The sequence below is a fragment of the Dipodomys spectabilis genome, unplaced genomic scaffold (assembly GCF_019054845.1).
Source record: "Dipodomys spectabilis isolate Male_0828 unplaced genomic scaffold, ASM1905484v1 ptg000054l, whole genome shotgun sequence".
Lineage (NCBI taxonomy): Eukaryota > Metazoa > Chordata > Mammalia > Rodentia > Heteromyidae > Dipodomys > Dipodomys spectabilis.
In genome coordinates, this window is record NW_024870731.1 from 9,068,010 (window position 1) to 9,087,821 (window position 19,812).

Genomic DNA, 19,812 nt, shown 5'->3' on the forward strand with positions numbered 1-19,812 from the left:
AGCAAAAAAGCCAGAAGTGGCACTGTGGCTCAAATGGTAGAGAGCTGGCCTTGATCTGAAGAGCTGAGGGACAGTGCCCAGGCCCAGAGTTCAAGCACCATGACTGACCAAAAAAAAATAAAAAAATAAAATAAAAAATTATAAAAAAATATAAAAATTCCTGAGTTCCAAAAGACCATGATTTAGTAGGAGGGCCCCAGAAATGTACATTTTTAATATGCATCTGCTGATGATTCTGAGGCAGGTGGCTTAACAGAAACATATCTAACATACATCTAAGATTAAGAAGGGTTGTCTAGAACCTTATGGATTCCCTGACACCTAATAATTCAGTCTCATATTCTGATTGTCTTTCAAGAGGATACAAAGCTGAAAGAATTACAAACCAAAGTTCTAAAAACTTGCCTGTTGGACACTGTGTTTTGTAATTTTCTCTTTGACTTTTGGAGGGGTAGCTTACTTCCCCTGGCACTTGAACTCGGGGTGTCTCCAAAGCCTAAAATACGAAGGAACAGCTGAATTAAACTTTTTTTTTTTTTTTTGCCAGTCATGGACTTGAACTCTGGGCCTGGGCACTGTCCCTGAGCATTTCAGCTCAAAGTGAGCACTCTACCATTTGACCCACAGCACCACTTCTGGTTTTCTGGTGGTTCATTGGAGATAAGAGTCTCACAGACTTTCCTGCCCAGGCTGGCTTTGAACCGTAACCCTCAGATCTCAGCCTCCTGAGTAGCTAGGATTACAGGTGTGAGCTACCACCACCTGGAAAACTTTTTTAAAAATAAATTCCACTAGAGATTTCTTCTGTAGATATGATGCAGTTTTTAAAAGAAGAATTGACTCTTCTAATTGTGTATAAAATAAGGCAAAAGCTAGAGAAATAAATATAAAACATGTAAGTTAGCTTATGAGTCACTATGATTGAAGGTTCTCAGATCATCACTATTTGCTTACTTTTTAATTCAGGCAAACAATCAAGTTGAAATGCATTCAACATTCTCAAGGGTCTGCGTGTTATTAAAGTGAATCAGTTCATTGAAATTGACTGTCCAGTGACAGGGCTACTGAATTAAAGACCAGTATTCACTGCCTGCTATCAGTTCACAATGCCATTCAGTCCGGAGGCAGGAGTTATTGTCCAGCGATACAGGAAACTGCCTACTGACACACGTCAGAGAGATTTTCCAGATAATTTTGTGAACAGTGTAATAATTTTCTTGAAGATGATTAGCATTTTAGGTAATTCTTAATACTCTAAGATAACAGTATTAAAACTTCTAACTGGTTCCCTGAGGTAGGATACATTAAGAAGCAACAAAACCATAATGATGGGAATATGAGTCTCCATGAGAAGGCTGAAGACTGATTTCAGTCAGTATTTATGGGGGAAGAGTATCTCCACTTGTTATCTTGTCAAGCATTTAGCAAGATTTTCAATTTTGTGTTTTAGTGAAATGAATTTGTCTGCAACTCAAAGAACTAAGTCTCATGATTTTTTCATTTGTATCTGATTTAAATACAACTTCCAATACCAAAGAAATGGATCTTCTCTTTTTTGCTCGTATCTGAAAAGTCAATGTTTTGACTAGAAGTTATTTTATTTTCTCTGTAAGTAGATGAATACATTTAAAAACATTTTTGCCCTTCACAAATATTAGAGATCATGTGTGATCTTAGAGAGCAGAAGAGTTTGTTTCATGAGGGAAAATTTAATGAACAGTCTGAATTTGAATGGAGTCTTTAATAAGAGGAGCAACAAATAAAAAAAAGCTCAACTGATATGTCAATATCCATAAAATAACCTTGACTTCTACCTACAGGAGGAAAAATCATGATGGGTCACTTTTGCAGTTTTGCTAGAAATTACAACCTTAACAAACCAAATCTAAGTAAGTACAAATAAAAAGGCAAAGATAATTAGTCCCAAGAACCAAATTAGAAAAATAAACAAAAGACAATGTATTTACCTGATGTTGTTGTCCTCTTAGTATCAGTTAAAAAACTACTAATTTCGATTAAGTTTTCATCATCAAAATCTTCCCAAACTTCACTTCCCAATTCAAAGTTCACATTCAAAACTTCTGAAAATGGAGATTTGCTAGTATCTTCATCTGTCAAATTCTGGTTTCCAGATATATTAAGATTTCTTTTGAATACTTTTGTCTGAGGGGCTTCCTCATTCAAAGTTGTAGAATAGTTCCATCCAGAAAATTCTATTATGTGTCCATATAAAAGATTAAAATTTCTTTTAAAATCATAAGTATCATTGTGTGTATACATACACACATACATATATATACATATATACACACATACACAAAACTTATCTGTCAAGTCACTAAGCAGAGCTCTTGAGCAGTAGTTTCAAAACACTGTGTCAAGCATTGTTGTTCGAGAGTTGTATTAAATCTAATTTTTAATAGTTTTAAAGATAACTAATTTTCCTCTTAATTTCTACATGAAAATAACTCTATAAATTTCATTATATAGTTTTCCTACCCTACAGATAAATAAAGACCATAAGGAATAGTAAAAATAGTGCAGTAGATTAGAAAGTAATTTGTAACAAGTTCCTAATTTATCCTAAGTAATTAAGAAAAAGAAAAAGAGCACAGCTAGGAATTAAGAAAATAGAGTTTAGATGCTGATATGTTAACTTTTGATAAACATATCTCAGAAGGTGTTTATATAGATGTATTTGTAATTAGAAGTATAGATTCAAAAACCCTCAGAGTATAGTTAGTAATTGAAGACTTGGGCTTACATGAAATTATCTAGGAAAAGTTGGTTTGAAGTGAAAAGAATAAAGAAGCAAAAAGAAAATAATCCATTTGTAAGATCAACAGGAAAAGCTCAGACAGTCTGAGAATGATTAAAGCAAAAGAAAGTAACAAATCTCAAATACAGAGGTCAAAAAGTGAAATTTGGAAATTATTAAATGACTTCATCAGTCAGGAGGTCATTAAATGGTGGTTTCAAAGTAGTGACAGAAAGGAACCCACAATTGAATGAATGAACAACAGTGCCCAGGTAGTAAGAAAGTGAACAAAGTGAGTGTAAAATTGCTCATCTGGGACTCTCAGTTTTGATGAGAAAGCAGCAAAGAGAGGACATGGAATCCTGGTTTGGGTCCATCTGTCATGCTTTCCCCTCTTTCAGTAGAAGCACCTCCCTTTTGCTTTGAAGTAGCATGCCTCCACTATTCCACAAGATCTTGTTGAGCCTTTGTTTATGGTTCCCTGCCTTTTTTAAGGCCATGGGGACAAAATGACCCAATGCCCAGACTATAGGGATTGATCAAGGATGAACACATGACTCAAATGAAGCCAATTAGAATGAATTCAGGTCTACAATTCAACAAGAAGATTGTATTTTTCTATTGAGGGTGTTAAATAGGAAGACAAACTTTAGGGATTATCTGCTACGTAGAGAGTCTATTTAGCAGGGGCTGGGAAGGTGACTCAGTGGTAAAGCACTTGCCTTGCATGCCTGAGGCCCTGGGTTCGATTCCTCAGCACCACATAAGCAAAAAGCTGGAAGTGGTGCTGTGGCTCAAGTGGTAGAGCGCTAGCCTTGAGCTGAAGAGCTGAGGGACAGTGCCCAGGCCCAGAGTTCAGGCCCCACGACCGGACACCGCCCCCCCCCCCCCAAAAAAAAGAAAGAAAGTCTATTTAACAAATCAAGCCAATCATCATCAGGCATAGTTTAAAAACATGAGGGAAAGGGAGAGGTGTGTATAATTTGAATGCCAAAACTAAAGGCAGTTTACATGAGATAATGTTATCCTTTTGTGTGATTATGTCTCTTTAAGTAGAATTTTTATCACTTGCAGTAAAAAAAATAAAAAAGGTCATGACTAGCTAGATTGACATATGTAGCTGAAGAAGGAAAAGACAGGCAGAGAGAAAAGGATGAAGACAGAGGAAAGAAGAGAGGAATACTGGTTCTCAAATGTCCCTGTGAGGGTAGGATTAGATGCCATTAAGATTATAGTTGGGTCTCAGCTACTTGGGAGGTGGAGGGAGGAAGATCACAAGTTAAAGACCAGCCCAGGCAAAGTTAGCAAGACCATTTCAAATTGAGAGACTTAGAAAAAATTGTTATGTGAAGACCCCCAAAAACTTAGGTCTCATGGTTTCCCTTATTTGCAATAACTAGTATACATCTAGGATAATCTTACCAGACAAGCAGAAAAGGTCAAAAGCTATGTACAAATGACCATATAAGATGATGCTAAGCGAAATGAACCCCAAGATAGGAACACAAGAGGTTTCATCTTTGTTGCTGCTGTTTTTAATGTACTATGTGATTTTTTTTTGTGTTTTTTGTATGTTCTTCCCCCATAGTATAACCCCTATTTCCACTGTATTTGATTCTAGTGCCCTGCATCTTGTATATACATTTTTCTAATTTGGGGAGGGGAAGGGAAATAACAAAATACTGAAAAAATGATACAGTTGACTCATTGTAACAATGAAATGTACAAGACACTAAATTGAAAATGAACTTTACAACTTTGGGGAGGGGAGGGAGGAGTTGGGGTGGTGGGGAAGGAAGGAATGGTAGGGGAAAAACAAAGGAGGGGGTAATAATGCTCAATAGGAAATGTACTCATTACCTTACTCATGTAACTGTAACCCCTTTGTACAGTATCTTTACAATAAAAAATATATATTAAAGAAAACAAAATACAAAACAGAAGGACTGCATGTGTGGCTCAAATGACTGTGTGCCTAGCATTTATGAGGCCCTGGGTTCAATTCTTAGTACTAGAAATAAATAAAATAAATGATATGGAGAAAGAGAGAGAGAGTGAGAGAGCAAGAGAGAGAGAGAGAGAGAATGCTTGAATAGAAGAAAAATGTTCCCAGAGACAGAGAAAGAAATAGTTGAAATAGGATGGGTTGGTACAATGGAAAGTTGGAAGAGTTCATATACTATAATATGAACACTCAGTTTTCCACTGATAACCAAAAGTCAATTTCATTTTGTAGAAATGGCATTGGACTGGGTATCAAGAGACATGGAATCTATTTCTGGCCCTGTATTAATTAGGTATGTGATTTTGGGCAAGTCATTTAATCTATCAGAATCTTGGTTTCTTTCATTGTAAGATGAGAAACTACATAAAGCACACTTCTACAATTTAAGTTTTATGATTCAACATGCTTTCTCATATAACATAATTTTTTCTTCCCTTCTTGAAAATTGGGATACATATGATAAGAATTGCCATGTTTGTGTTAAAACATTCTTAAGAGTAGTATTTGAGTACAGTTATGTTTTGCCAAGAAAGAATGTCTGAAAATATAAGCCTACTTAATTGTTACAATTAATAGTACCCGATTAACAGCTTTAACTACCTGTCTCAATTCTAAAATCTTTAGAATAAAATTAGATGAGGGAACTGAAATAAAGGGTAAAGTATACTATGAGACACTACAGTCAATGGCATAAGTAGAACTCTGACTTAGCAGATTATTTCCAGTTCCTGTGTGTCTAACTACCACACTACAGGCTCTCCTGAATGAAAGAAGGAAAAGAATAAAGGTAAAACAGGAATATAGTTATTACTGGGGGTTCCAATCTAGATGATAAGTTAGTATCATAATATAGATTAGAGTTGGGATTAGTGGGTGGAAAAGAAGCAAAAGTAGGAAAACCATGAAAATATAACTAGAAGTAAGCAGAGTAAAGGATGAACTATATAGAAGGGCAGGGAACAGAGTAGCAGTATAAGAAAAAAATTAGAAGGCTATAAGAGGGTTGAACATTTTAAACCTCCTATCCATTTTGTAATAATATCCAGGCTTTGAACGAGTAGGACAAAATGTTCCTTGTTCAGGATAGGCAGGTAAAAAGGAAATAACAATAACACAAGGGAACCAGGAGAACTGTTACAGTACCACACTTAGGTACATTTTGTCAGCCAGTTCTATGGTAGAGATTACTTCTTGATATAGAAGCCAACAGTCCCCAAGACAACCGCAAAGGAGACTAGAGATGAGCCAGAGGCCTCATCTTCATCTCATTACAATCCTGTTTTCAATTCCTTGGCTCAATGAGGGCATCTTATTAGGTAAACCATTCTCATTCTTGGAGATATACTTTCATTTCTTGGACAATTCCACCATTAGCACAATCACTACTGCAACCATTAAGCCCTACTCCATAAAACTGACAACGACTCGGGGATAGACACACTTGACTGCTTGGCCAAGCTGTCTGCCCTCAGTTTCCCTTAAGAGGTATACTATCGCTCTAGGACCGTTTTCTGCTTTAACAAAACCTAGCTTTCACTTTTTTAATCTGTGCTGTCAAATACTACTCTATTGTCTGCCCCTGAAATCTTTAATCTTTCACTCTTCAACTCAGAATAGGGAATTAAAAAAAATGATGTTACGGTACTTTAAAAAGTGGCAGGTAGGACTGGGAATGTACCTTAGTGGTAGAGTGCTTGCCTAGCACGCATGAAGACCTAGGTTCAATTCAGTACCACATACTCAGAAAAAGCTGGAAGTAGCACTTTGGCTCAACTGGTAGAGTGCTAGCCTTGAGCAAAAAGAAGCTCAGGGACATTGCGCAGGCCCTGAGTTCAAGCCTCAAGACTATCCAAAAAACAAAAAAACAAAAAACAGTGCCAGATACTTCACCTCTTTCCTCCCTACATTTATTGAGTGACTGATTTTTTTTTTTTAATGCTAGGGGTTGAATCTAAGGCTTCACATATACTAGACAAGCCCCTCTATCACTGAGCTGCATCCATAGCCCTCTAAGATCCTAAATTATAACGGAAGGAAACATAAAATGACAGTGTCAAAGAATGGAAACAAAAGGCAATGACAGAGACAGTATTTTTTTTTCAGAAAATCGCCAACTTATTATTTCATACCATTTTATTTATACTTACAATGAACAAACAACTCACTGATTGTGATTATTTCTCATTCATTTTCACAGAGTAGTGATTAATAGGATGATCTAGGGAAATAATGCTAATAATATCAGGAGTCATAATGAACATTAGCAATGATGATGATGAGTTAACATGCTTAACTCACTAGTTAGAGATACAGGTGAAAAGCAAAACTTGTAAGTCTTCTGTTCCCCTCAACTTACTTTATCTTTCTATTGTATTAAAGAAATGATAAGAAACATAGGTTTAAGAACTAAAGAGATGTTTTTTTCAGCTCTTCCTTACATTATTTTTAAATAAAATAGTCAACACTGTGTAGGGAAGTTGCCTTTTTGACATAGAGTAAGACCATCTGAAATAACAAAGCCAAAACCATGAAAGCAGCCCATTAACCCAGGGGAAAAATTGCTAAGTTAATCATCATAATAATTATGAACATTTTTTAAACAACATTACTTGTCAATCCAAAGTAGTGCCAAATCCATTCATTCTCAAGTCAATATAATGACAATTTACCTTTGCCCTGATATTCAAATGGTCCCTGTTGAACTTTTCCACAGATTTCATTCTGATCCTTCTGCTCAACTACATGCCATTCAGGTAAGCTTAAATTTTCAGATCTTTATTAAGAGAAATAAAACCATAAAAATGTTAAAGCCAGGCACTGATGGCTCACACCTGTAATCCTAGTTACTCAAGAGGCTGAGAGCTAAGGATCACTGTTCAAAGCCAGTCCAGCAGGGAATTCTGTGAGATTCTCATCTCCAGTTAACCACCAGAAAGCACGAAGTGGAGCTGAAGTATAGCACTAGCCTTTACAGCAGACCTAGGTCCTGAGTTCAAGCTCCATGACCGACCCCCAACCCCCAAAAAGTGCAAAAGTTAAACAAAGGATGAAAATGAATCTGGCTTTAAAAACTACTTATTTGCATAAAAGAGAAAACTGTTTATGTACCCATCATTTCTGTGATAAACTGTATCTTGCCTTGGCAGCGAAGTGTAAAAGATGTTGTTGAATGGAAGAGACCAGTACTTAGCTTTACATGTCCCAAATGAATATTTGCTATCATCATATAGTCCTTAAAAATGTATTACTATTTCTGTTTTAAGTTAGATAAAAACGGATCTTTAGAAGTAATGTTAGGATCTAGTGTTGATTAGTAATTTCTTGTTCTGTATTAGTTAATAAATTAATTGACTGTCCTTCCTGGATATAGAACACTCTTACCTGGATGATTCTAAATCATAACATGAGAAAAGAACAATGTACTGGCATCAAGGCCTTCTGCTTACTAACTAGAAATATGAAGTTCGTGTCTTTTATCAATAAAATGAGATGAAAATACTTTGTGAGCAAGGTGGTTAAGATAAAAAAGAAATGATGCACAAAAGTAAGACTTTCAAATTATAAAGTATTTTATAAATCTAAGGTATTAACAATATGGAATGAGCACTTGAACAGAAAGTTTGGACTTTGTATACTAACATGATGTCCCTTTCTAAAACCCAATGTATTCCTGCCACCTAGATTAGAAGGCAGCAAATCTGACAAGATGACACATAGAATAGTTTCCTAGGGAAAAGATGGTTCAATGAATGTTCAAATATTCTATAACTGTAGAGTTCTAAACAAATGTATGGAACAAAAGATGACAAAATGTGTGTGTGTATGCGTGTGTATAAATAATATAGTTGCTTCACCATGGAACTAAATGATTAGCATGATTTTCTGTGAGTAGCCAATGACCACCTTCTGCTGAAAAAGTGGCTAGAGAAACAAATAATTTAAAATGAATATTTTAACTTAGATATTAACATTATATTTGTACCTTGATCTATTGGATATAGAAGGTTTTGGAGTAAAACCAAACTCTTTGAGATCCACACTTTGAGATTTATTCATCTGTAGCTATTAATGAAAAAATTACATTTATTTTTATTTCAAATTAAATCAATTAATAATTTCAAATTAACTTTAACACATCAGCCAAACATCAAAATTCCTGCTGGTACAGGTCCAGAACTCAATAAAGTGAGGAGAAATCCAGGCTAATTCCAACTCAAATTTTCTTCTCACATACTGGCAATCTTCATAGTTCTTTAGGAGGTCTTCTTTTCTCACTCTGTATGTTCTCACTGAAAGATCTATTTAGTCCCATGGCTTCAAAGATTGTCTACATATGACTATCAAAATCGTATTTCTAACTCAGCCCTCTCTCTTGATTTTCAAATATTGATATCCAATTGCCTGAAGATTGTCTTTTACATATAAATCTTGGCCTGTAAGTCCTCTCAGGTTTTAGTGTCGTGTATTGAACTTGGGTCCTTATGCATGCTAGGCAAGGGCTCTTCCACTGTGCTATATCCTCAGCCCTAAATCCATTATTTCCTAAAGTGACTCAACACTTTCTTTCTCCAAATGTGTTTTTCTTTTGGTGTTCTTGCCAGAGAGATGCTCAGCTTTCCTTCCTGTTATTCAAGCCAGAAGTCTGGGCATCATACTTTTGACTGTTCTTCTTACCTCACCTCCCATAATAATGAAATAACAAAGTAGTTGGATCATATTACCTCTGAACAATCTCTTAAAATACTCATTTCTCTCTACTGCTACTACCATTGCTCTAGACTAGACCTATGAATTATTGAAAAAAATAAAAACAAGTTAATGATTCCTCAAGTTCCTATTTTTAAACTTCTATCCCCCTCTCTATCTTGCTGCAAAAGATCTTTATAAAATATAATTCTGATCATATCACTCAATACTTCAAGAAAAATTATATATTCCTAAAATAGCAAAAAGGTCTTCATGATCCAGTTCCTATGTGTCACATTTTTTTTCTCTCTCCCTTTCTTTCTCCCTCCTCCCCTAATACATACATTTGCATATTCTTGCCTGGAATATTACATCACTTGCACCATTATTCTGGTATTCTACCCCTCTGTACTTGACTTCTCCTTTGGGTCTCAACCACATCTATTAAGAATCCTTTCCTGGCCCATAAAATGTGTATGGAGTACACATCTTATTTAACTGAAGTATCTTATACTTCTGTCATAGAAGTATAAATAAGGCTTATTACCTAAGTACTTCATTCAACTATGAATTCTTATTTATCATTATATCTTAACCTGAAATATTCTTGATGCTCAATGAATATGGAATGAAAAAAGGAGAAAAGAAGGAAGGAAGGAAAACTTATGCTATTAAAAATTAGCATGATCACACAGTGGTGATCATTATAAACCTCATGTTCCTTCTCATTTCCCAACATTCCCCATTTTAGCCATCTAACAGAATCTTTTTTCTTCTTTTTTTTTTTAGTCAGACGTGGGGCCTGAACTCTGGGCCTGGGCACTGTCCTTCAGCTCTTCAGCTTAAGGCTAGCGCTCTACCACTTGAGCCACAGCGCCACTTCCAGCCTTTTCTGCTATGTGGTGCTGAGGAATCAAACCCAGGGCCTCATGCATGCAAGGCAAGCACTCTACCCCTGAGCCACTTTCCCAGCCCAGAATCTTTATTCTTATGAAAATCCTAACAAAAAGGATTTTCTAGGATATAATTTAGGCTCAAGGTAAATCTGCTACTGACTAGCCTACCAACCAGTAGAAATTCATTCTTTCATTGCTTGGAAGGAAGGCTCTAGCTCAGTACCCATTTAGATGCAGATCAACTTCAGAATTTCCATCCCAGTCCAGGACAGATGACGGAAGGGCAAGAAATGAAGTGGCTTGGTGACATGGCTCAAGTTGTAGAGTACTTGCTTAGCATGTTAAAGACCCAGGGTCTTTATATACTTTATATACTGTAAATACCTACCTAATGGATACACAGAACAAATATTTACTTTCACTTAACAATAAAAAAGAAAAAATGATACTAAAACTAACCTTGAGACATTTAAATGGAGGAAGAGATGAAACAGCATTCCTGTTCCTTAAGTCAGATAAATATGAAGAAATTGCTGACTCTTTAACTTCTAACTTCTGTGCAACCCCAATTTTACCTATAAAAATGTAAGATTCTTTAGATTAAACTTTAATTATTATTCAATATAAAGCTAATTTTATTTCAAATTTAATATTTACTTTTTCCATTTTGCTCCAAAAGAAAGAAAACTATTTCAGACTTGTAAGTTGCATGATAGATAGATAACCAGGATGTTATTTCTAGATAATTGGGAGGCCAAGGACATTCACTTTTAGTTTGAAACAAAGTTGTTCTAGAGAACTCACAGCAGTCATGTCCACATGTATGTTTATTTTTGCAGTGATGATTGCATTCTCGGTTCCCAGGTTTTTTGCAAGGAGTTGTTCCTAAATTAAAATAGGAAATGCAAACCACTTTGTTATTAAATCTATTATTTTGAACTAATATGTCATTTTTCCCAGTCTCTTTTTTCTCATATAGAACAAGAGGATTATGATATTTATTCTTCCTCAAATGTTAACCATATACAATTTTAAAATACGACTCTTCATTTTATCAGTATATATTAATTGTACAAAAGGGTTTTATTGTGTGGTATTTCCATCTATGCTTATGAGATACTTAGATCAAATACCCCCTCTATTATCACCCTATTGATTCTTCTATTTAACAATTTTAAACGGTTTCACTACTCTACTTTCACATGCGTATATACTTTCATTCTCTCCTCTCCCATTCGTTCCCACTGTCAGTCTCCTCATCCTTATCTAAAAGTTATTTCTGATAACAGTTCCTGTCTCACTGTTAGTTCATCCTGTTTTTCCCAAGAAATATCAAGATATTGATGTTTCTTTCAACCTTCCTATTATAAATAGAGCCAAATAAATACAGCCAAAAACTTTGTCTTGAATGAGGGGAAGATGAGGGTGCAGATTTAAAACATTTTTCTGTTTAATAGTTAAGCCCGAGAAGCTGGAGAGAAGCAAATTTCAAGATAGTTTGATGGCACCACTGTCTGGCTGTTAAATAGTATACACATAGACACAATAAATCTTATAAATAAGTGCTTTAGAGATATAAGAATTGGCTATGTGGGCTGGGATGGTGGCTCAGTGGTAGAGCGCTTGCTTTGCATGTCTGAAGCCCTGGGTTCGATTCCTCAGCAAAAAGAAAAAAGTCAGAAGTGGCACTGTGGCTCAAGTGGTAGAGTGCTAGCCTTGAGCTGAAGAGCTGAGGGACAGTGCTCAGGCCCAGAGTTCAGGCCCCACAACCGGACCCAAAAACAAAACAAAACAAAAAAAAAGAATTGGCTATGTGAATTCAAGGAAATTCGAGTTTTGACTGCTCAAATTTAAAATAAATGTATTCAGGTATGCAATTTATCCTTTATTTACTTTTTTTTTTCTGGTCATGGGGCTTGAACCCTGAACCTGGGTGCTGTCCCTCAGCTCTTCAGCTCAAGGGAAGTGTTCCACTTGAGCCACAGCACCACCTCTGGTTTTCTGGTGTCTTTTTTTTTTTTTTTTGGTCCGGTTGTGGGGCCTGAGCTCTGGGCCTGAGCACTGTCCCTTAGCTCTTCAGCTCAAGGCTAGTGCCCTACCACTTGAGCCACAGTGCCACTTCCAGCTTTTTTCTTTTTGCTTATGTGGTGCTGAGGAATCGAACCCAGGGCCTCAGGCATACAAGGCAAGTGCTCTACCACTGAGCCAACTTCCCAGCCCTCTGGTGTCTTTTTTATTGGACATAAAGAGTCTCATGGAGTTTCCTGCCCAGGCTGGCTTTGAACCGTGATCCTCAGATCTCAGCCTCCTGAGTACCTATGATTACAGGTGTGAGCCACCAGTGCCCAGCTTATTTACTGTATTTTAAATGGACCTGTTTTGGTTTATGCTGGTACTGGGCCTTGAACTCAGGTCCTGGGCACTATCCCTGAGGTTTTTGGTTTTGGCTTTTTTCCTCAAAGTTAGCACTCTACCACTTGAGCCACAGCTCCATTTTCAGTTTTTCTGGTGCTTAATTAGAGATAAGAGTCTCATGGACTTTGCTACCCAGGCTGGCTGGTCCTCAGATCTCAGACTCCTGAGTAGCTAGGATTATAGGCATGAACCACCAGCACCTGGTTTAAGTAGACCCTTTCTTGATCTTACTGTCAAAACTAACATTGAGTTGGGGGAGATATTTAATTGGTTCTTAAAGGACAGACTGACATCTAGGTATGAGAAGGAGCACAATGATAAAGGCATAATGCTCAAGGGTAGAAAAATCACAGATTGTAAAAACAGACAGCAGCTTATTTTTGTGGAATGTAACTTTTAAGTGACCTGCGCATATTGAAGATGGCAGAGAGTTTTGAAAACCTTTTACCTTTCTCAGTCCTTTACCCTTCATTTTTAGTGCCAATGTTTAATGTTTTTCAAGCTATGTACCACCAAGACAATGTAGTTGTTTAGGATAAATGCAAGAGGTTGCTCAATATATGAGACAAGAGATAACTCTTTCTGGGCTGAGCAGGTCAGGCTATCAGGTACTATTATAGTTAAGATATGAAGAATTCTCCAAAAGCACATGTATTGAAGGCTTGGTCCCTAGTTGGTGGACCTAATCATTGAGAGGTGAGTGGATCATGAGGGCTCTATACTAGTCCACTGAGGAATTCATAACTGTATGGCACTATTGGGAGGTGGTGGGTTGTGAGGCCTGGTTGGAGGAGGAAGATTACTGAGAGAGTGCACTTGAAGGGAATTATGAAATCCTTGAAGGGAATCCTGTCCTGCTCCCTGGCTGACATGAGGTGAGTGACTTTTCTCCCATGTCGGTCTGCCATGGTATACGGCCTCACCACAGGACAAAAATAGAGCCAGCCAAATGCAGACTGACGTTTCTGAAACTGAGAGTCCAAACAAATCTCTCTTCCTTTTAAACTGTTTCTCTCAAGTATTTGCCACAATGACAAAAATTAACACATGTACTGATGATTTTTAAAGTCCCTGGCATTTGCATGTTGACAGATAAATCACAGTAGTCTCAACTAAACATAAATCATTTTGAGATGATAAACAGTATTCAGATAAGACTACTCTGTGACCCATACTAGAAGACAGAGATAGGACTACCAAGTAATGATTTCTGAAACCAGACAGAATGCTCATGAACCACAAAAATAATGAAACATCCCCCTCTTCTGGCTAACAGAAATGACTACTATTTTTTTCAACCTATCTTCAATATAAAAACTAACAAAATGGCTGATACCTTACTTTCTGATAGTACTTAAGACGTGACCCTTGTTTTCCCTTCATTCTTCAGTCTCCTCCAATTTATTATGAAATCCTATAATAAATTCCTTCTAACTCTGACTTGATCTGCTGTGCAGAGGACACTCCGCTCATTTCCTGTAGCATGTCACACAAACCATATTTTCCCCAAAGGCAAATAAGGGGCCATTGACAGATGGACATTATACTTTGTAAGGAGTTCCATGACTTACCAATTAAAAAAGTAGATCTCAACTTGTAATTATATTACCTTTCATTGAGACATTAACTGGTTTGAATCCAGACTCCCATGTTCCAATGTATTATATACATTGTTGCATAAGTAATCCTCCAAAAATTTGATTAATCTGTCCACTTAGCAACATTAGCTACTACTCTTGCTAAGAAAAGGAATCCTATATTTAAGGTCCTGAACAATCTTACTCCAGACTCCCTTTCTAGCACCCATATTAATTGTACTTCCATCAAAACACTCTCACTTGTCATTCTTCAAATTGTCCCACACCTTCCTTTGTATCTTTGGTTCCATCTGAGAATACCTTCTTCCAGGTTTTTCTGAAGTCTATCAAGTTTCAAAGTAGCTCAAATGTCATCCATACATCAGCCATTCAGGAAGGGCTGAGGAACTGGAAGATACCATTTGATACTGGATCATGGTAAGATGGATATAAGGAGCTGACTCCTTGGCCAGCAGGAGGCTCCCTATCCAGTGGGAGGCTGCAATGAAGCCGTGGCTCACCTGCTTCCCTGATTCCAGAAAGCCATGGGACTTGCCACTTTGCCCTTTCAGATACAGCTGCATGCTGTAAAACTGCTTAGCTCCAGCATAGAGTTCATATCTTAAAGAACAAAGCAACCCATCACTTCTATAACCTAGCCCCTCTAGTTCAGTGTTACCCTGTGGGATTGAAGATATGAGTGGATATGATCTCACTTTGCTGTGGGTGAAAGAATTTGCCTATCTAAAGAATTTAACTGCCTTATCTGTCTTTGTGTCTCTTGTGTACTTCCTGCCAAATCTTTAGATGTGAGGTAAGACCAGGTATCATATGCCATATTGCTGCTTAGGGATTGGTTGGGCATGTGACCATGTGCTTGTAGGACCTGCTAATGACCTTTGTTTTAAGCAGAAAAGAGATATATTAAATTTATAGACTAAAAAAGGTCACTATATGGTTTATAATATGAAGAGATTTGGGAAAGGACAGACTGGATGCAATAAAACTAGTTAAGAAGAGTAAGAAGACTAGGCAAGAAAATGATGGCAACTCAGTCTATAGCAACAGCAGCAGAAGCAGAGTTAGACAAAATGGCTAGAAGACATATGGAAGGCAAAAATATTTTTAATGTAGAATCAAATGGAGTCCTTTTCTTTAACAGTATATTGTGTTCCTTTTAGCTTAGCCATATAAGTGTCTTAGAAGTTATATCTATATCTATCTATCTATATATTTTTTTTGGGGGGGTCTGGTTGTGGGGGCTGAACTCTGGGCCTGGGCGCTGTCCCTCAGCTCTTCAGCTCAAGGCTAGCGCTCTACCACTTGAGCCACAGCGCCACTTCTGGTTTTTTTCTTTTGCTTAAGTGGTGCTGGGGAATTGAACCCAGGGCCTCATGCATGCAAGGCAAGCACTCTACCACAGAGCCACCTTCCCAGCCCCAGAAGTTCAATATTTAAAAAAAAAAAAGATAAATACAAAAAGATACCCTAAGCTGAGTGCTGGTGGCTCATGCCTGTAATCCTAGCTACTCAGGAGGCTGAGATCTGAGGATCACGGTTCAAAGCCAACCCAGGCAGGGAAGTCTTTGAGACTCTTATTGCCAATAAACTACTAGAAAACCAGAAATGGCGCTGTGGCTCAAGCAGTAGAGCACTCCCCTTGAACTGAAGAGCTGAGGGATAGCACCCATGCCTGAGTTCAAGCCCCACGACCAACAAAAATAAATAAAGCACCCAATCCATTTGAGTCTCCCCCGCCCCCACCCCCCCCCCCCAAACTCATGGATGCCTCCTTTCTCTAGCTCTCTCCTCCTCCTAATGCAATAGGAACATATCTTTTTCTTTCTTTCTTTCTTTTTTTTTTTTGCCAGTCCTTGGGCTTGAACTCAGGGCCTGGGCACTGTCCCTGAACTTCTTTTGCTTAAGGCTAGCACTCTACCATTTGAGCCACAGTGCCACTTCCAGCTTTTTCTGCTTATATGGTACTGAGGAATTGAACCTAGCGCTTCAAGCATGATAGGCAAGCACTCTATGTTCCCAATCTGGGGAACATATCTTATAGCTATCCATCCTGAAATTTCCATTATATTGCTCTGTCCTTACTTCTTTCCTCATTAGCTACCTCATTTTACTGGGGTTTATCCTGAAGCAACTAACTGAAAACAGATGTGTGAGAGTGAAACTTTTTAAATCTTTGAATGTATTAGAGTCTTTAACATTTAGTTAAGAGTTTAACTTGGGTATAGTTGGAAGTAATTCTTCCCTGGAATTTTAGCCATTTTTTTTCTAGTATCCAGAGTTGCTAATAAAACAAAACTTACTACAACCTTGATTTTTGTTCTCTGGAAACATTTATGATTTTACCTTTACCCATGATATTCTGAAGCATTGCAATTATTCCTTGTTTGTAGATCTTCTTTCATTCAATCTGCTTAGCATTAAGTGAGCCTTTTGGATGTGCAGATTTATGTCTCATTTTAGGTCTAGAAAATACTTTTTTTCATTTGTTTTGGAACACTTGTTAGTCAGATATTAGGCTCTTTGATTTCCCACTCTTTTCTCTTATAATTTTCTGTTCTCGTTGCTTTTTGCCTTCATTTAGACTCTATTTTTATTAAGAGGACACTCAACTAGAGGTTCCAATGTTTGTTTCTGATTGCAGATTTTATTTTCCTGTGTTTGCTCTTACACTTTGAAAAAAATGGTATCATGTTCTATTTTATGGTAGAAATTTAATCTTTACAATAATTTCTATATAGTTACTTACAGTTTTCTATTACATTTGTTACATTCTTGCATTATCCTGTCTTCAAATATATGGCCATTTTTGGTTGTTTGCCTATGAGGTACTTTTATTATACCTCAATTTCAGTGAGAAAACTAAATCATACAGATGTTAAGTACATGCTCTGAACTATGCTATTAGTACGTAGTAAACTGGAGATTTGAATTTTTGTAGGGTAATTCCAGAGACTACTCTTTCAATCATGCTGTCTCTCTAATTATACTAGTTGCTTTGGTTTTCTTCCTAGAGATTAACTTAATTTGTTTAGAAAACAGATTATTTGGGGAATAAGAAGGAAATGCATGCAAGATGTCCTTTTTCTTTTCTTTTCTTTTCTTTTTGGGTCCGGTTGTGGGGCCTGAACTCTGGGCCTGGGTGCTGTCCCTCAGCTCTTTAGCTCAAGGCTACCACTCTACCACTTGAGCCACAGGGCCACTTCTGGCTTTTTTTCTTTTTTCTTACGTGGTACTGAGGAATCGAACCCAGAGCCTCATGCACGCAAGGCAAGCGCTCTACCACTGAGCCACCTTCCCAGCCTAAGATGTCCTTTTTGCATAGTTACCTCTGTCTTAGTCTAAGACTTCTGAAAAGATGCATTTTTAAACACTGCCACAAGATGGTAGATGGTGACTATATACACACAGTTTCTCCCACTGGTGAAAACAGATCTGGATTATTTTATTATCTGATTATTTTACTGTTATATTATATTATTATATTATCTGATTTTAATTTTAATTATCTGATTCTGAAATCTGTTTCCAAAAATTTTAAGATAGAGTTGGCATGTATGTCAGAAATGACAACTGTATACTTTTGTTTCTGCTGAAAATGGTATTTAGAATGTATCTGTCCTTCCACGTCACTCCACCCTGCTCCCAACATGCTGAGAATGATCGAATTTGTCTTATTAACAAATGCAAACTGTAAGACTTCGATAATTATAAAATAAGCATCCTGGAAGTCAACTAAAGCTGAATTCTTTTGTTGTTGTTGTTGTCCATCGTAGGGCTTGAACTCTGGGCCTGGGAACTCTTCAGTTCAGGGCTAGCGCTCTACCACTTGAGCTACAGCGCCACTTCCTAAAGCTGAATTCTTAAATACACTTTTATCATGTCTCATACTTCATATTATCATAATCTAAGATGCACATACATTTAGATGGTTTAAAGCTGCTGGTTCCAAGTACTTCAAGTAAAGCAAATTTGTTAATGATCTCAACTAGAATTGTACTGAACTATACTATCTAAACCAAATACAAGACAGTCTCCAACTTGATGATTCTCAACTTTACACTGACTGGAAAGTGACATGCATCCAATAGAAACCAGTCTTTAAACGTCTGAGTTTTTATCTTTCATGAGGTTAATGCTGTGTGGTGCGCACTGCTCTCTTGCAATACTGGCAGTGGCAGGGAGACATGGCTCCAGTGCCTCACAATTTTGTGAGTAATCAACTAGACTTCGTAGGTGCTATGTTGTGAAACTATGGTGCTCAATAGGTTTGGTATATTAAATGCATTTCAACTGGATGCGTTTATCAAGATATAAACTCACAAGTCAAGAAGCAGTGGTGTCAGTAATTTAATGGCATGAAAACAAAATGACTTAAATTGTTTAGTTAAAAAACACAAATTTTGTGGCACAATCTTAGGGTAAATCACTGAACTCTTCGACAGAGAGTTTATATATGTTAGGTTTAAAAGTTCTCATCTATCTAGCTTTGGAGATCTGTGAATTTTCATCAAAGTGTTAAGTTATACAATCAGATATATATAAATTCTTCAGATTTAGAATAGCTGTGTAAGTATTTATGTAAAAATGCGTGTATGTATAAAATATTACCTGTCTGATAGGATACATCATCTGTGTGCTTTCTGCAGGGCTGTGCTAAATATGGGGAGAACCTCTGCCTTTATAAAAGACTGATGCTAAGTACAAAGTATAGCAGACATCCAATCTTTCATAGCAGCTTCAGTAACAGAAACAATTCAAGCTATTTTAAACAAAGAGCTGATATTGGGCAGAAAAATATGTGAACATATCTCATAGAACCCCAAAGCATTAATATAGCTAAGCTTTCCTGTAGCTTAGAAGTAGGAAGTGGAAAGCCATTAGACCTCAGCCCTGGCATTCTCACCTCTGCTTCACTCTGTACCTCTGCTTTCCTTTTCCCTTTCCTTCATAGTCCATCCACCTTTGATTCTCTCTGCATATGGTAAAAGAGGACTATCTGACATGACAGTTTTGAGTTTATACTATCCTACTGCAGCCCTAATAATCCCAAATTGTCTTGGCTTGAACTCAGGGCCTCCTACTTGCTAAGAATATTCTACTGCTGAACCATGGTTCCAATCCCTTTTTGCACTGGATGTTTTGAGGTAGAGCCTCACCTTTTGCCCAAATTTAGCATGAATGACATATGCATGCCACAGATGCATGTTTCTTCAGCTGAAATGATGTCTCATAAGCTTTCTTTGCATGTACTGGCCTAGAACCAAGATCATTCTGATCTCAGCCTTCCAAAGTATCTTGGATAACAGGTTTGAGATACAAATGCCCAATGTAAATTTCATGCTTGCTTGCTTTCTTTCTCTTTCTTTTCTTTTCTTTCTTTCTCTCTCCTCGCTCTCCTCTCTCTCTCTCTCTCTCTCTCTCTCTCTCTCTCTCTCTCTCTCTCTCTCCCTTCTG

At 37.2% G+C, this 19,812-nt stretch overlaps 2 long non-coding RNA genes across 2 annotated transcripts; both read right to left on the minus strand.

The window, feature by feature from the left end:
• Positions 1–410: 410 nt before the first annotated feature.
• LOC122108156 lies at positions 411–7,502 on the minus strand. The gene is made up of 3 exons (XR_006147488.1): positions 7,433–7,502; positions 1,968–2,213; positions 411–496 (listed from the first exon to the last, which is right to left on the minus strand). It is a non-coding gene; the product is annotated as an uncharacterized LOC122108156 (long non-coding RNA).
• Positions 7,503–8,744: 1,242 nt separating this feature from the next.
• Positions 8,745–11,208, minus strand: LOC122108157. The gene is made up of 3 exons (XR_006147489.1): positions 11,150–11,208; positions 10,805–10,920; positions 8,745–8,825 (listed from the first exon to the last, which is right to left on the minus strand). It is a non-coding gene; the product is annotated as an uncharacterized LOC122108157 (long non-coding RNA).
• Between the last annotated feature and the right edge of the window lie 8,604 nt (positions 11,209–19,812).